This window comes from Drosophila biarmipes, unplaced genomic scaffold, assembly GCF_025231255.1.
Source record: "Drosophila biarmipes strain raj3 unplaced genomic scaffold, RU_DBia_V1.1 ptg000009l, whole genome shotgun sequence".
NCBI lineage: Eukaryota > Metazoa > Arthropoda > Insecta > Diptera > Drosophilidae > Drosophila > Drosophila biarmipes.
Genome location: NW_026114530.1, coordinates 2,714,132 through 2,715,722, shown reverse-complemented (window position 1 = coordinate 2,715,722; position 1,591 = coordinate 2,714,132). Strand labels below are relative to the sequence as shown.

General features: G+C 33.1%; 1 long non-coding RNA gene across 2 annotated transcripts; it reads left to right on the top strand.

Annotated features, from left to right (window-relative positions):
- Positions 1–305: 305 nt before the first annotated feature.
- On the top strand, positions 306–1,248 carry LOC127011815 (uncharacterized). Of its 2 annotated transcripts, XR_007765188.1 has the most exons (4): positions 306–499; positions 626–1,023; positions 1,079–1,143; positions 1,206–1,240. It is a non-coding gene; the product is annotated as an uncharacterized LOC127011815 (long non-coding RNA). The 2 variants fall into 2 exon arrangements; XR_007765187.1 differs by having other exon boundaries at positions 306–1,023; positions 1,206–1,248.
- The last annotated feature ends 343 nt before the right edge of the window (positions 1,249–1,591 follow it).

The following is a 1,591-nucleotide window of genomic DNA, read 5'->3' as shown; positions in this document are numbered from 1 at the left end:
TTCCTATAAAATAAAATAATAAAAGAAATAAATGTATTATTTTTATAGTATGTTTGTTTATAATGTGCAATTTAGCTGCGTTTCAGCGGCAAAAAGTTTTCTTTCATTTCATAATAAGCGAATTTTTTTAGTGCTTAAATATTTAAAAAAAATATATAAGTACCTAATTACATATAAATTTAAATAAAATAAAATATTATTATTATTAGGTTTTATTGCAATCGAATATTCGATATCTATGGGTGCAATGTTAATAGTAACAGTTTGCCACCACTATCCAACGCTCGAGATATTAGGCCATGAACAGCAGTGCCGGCTACGTCGATTAGTTAAATAGTGAAAAGAGAGATTACAAACAAAATTTAGGAAATTATTAGTGTCTAATTGTTGGGCATTCAATACCGCAGATTTTAGTAATCATATAGAAGTTTTAGATTTTTTAATGCAGAGGAGTTAGGTGTATGAACAAATGTCGAACCCCCAGTTTTGCAAAATAGCGGTATGTTAAATGACAAGCTTTGCCAATAACACAATTAGCCGCGAATGCGCCATAGACTTATTTAAAATTTCAAACTAAGAAAAATTTGACTTAAGTTCCTTTTATATGTCTTCTTGTCTCTCCAAGCCAATTATTTCGCGTGTATCAGGTGGCCAATATTTACATGTATGAGATAAAAATTAACTTTGAAGTTAATTAACTGCTATCAGAGTGAAAATCAGTTAGTGTTAGACATTAATAAAGACCGACTGTCAGCTCAGCTCTGGTCCATTTTGCTAAGTATAATAATTTTGTAAATAAAACAGTTATTTGTGTAGGAGTTTTTCTGAGATACACAAAACCATAGAACTGTGATAATTACTTAGGTCCGTTGCTTGAAGAATTATATAAATGTGAAAATTAGGGCAATTGTATGCGATGCTACTGCCAGGGCTTTTATTAGTGGAACACCAGGTCATACTTCCCGACATGGTTGGTCAAAAATCTCAGAGCGCAGCTGTGCAGCTTCACAAATGTTTCCTTTGGTATGTACGGTCGAATTTGTTACGTAGGCACATACTCGTATGTTTTCTATTTCAGACAATCCTCTTCAACAGCCGTTAGTGTGAACAAGTTGTTGCGAAGTCCAGAGACAAAATGCGGAAGTAAGTAGTACAATTTAAAACTTTTTAACGTAAAATTGTATATTGAGCTATATTACTTTCAGACGTGTTTTTTGTGTGAATAAAATGTGAAATGGCTTACCATAATTGTTAAATCATTTTTTTCAGTGATGTTTCTTTTCTTAAATTTATTTTCCTTGCTAAATGCCTTAAAATTAATTTTTTTTTTTAAGATTTGGGAAATAATTCATCCTGTTGTGGAGCAAATAATTATTGTTTCGCAACTGGTAGGGCAGCGAAGGGAAGACACAAGCGTGAAAGAGAATTAAGTTACTGATGCCCTTTCCAGACAACAGCTCAATGCATTAGGGGATAAAGTAGCAAAGTCCTGCTCTGCCACAACGCACAGAGAGCGTTCGCTAACTTAACTATTGAAATAACTGACAAACCGCCTAGATGCTTCCAGAATCAAATCATTCTGGAAGAAACG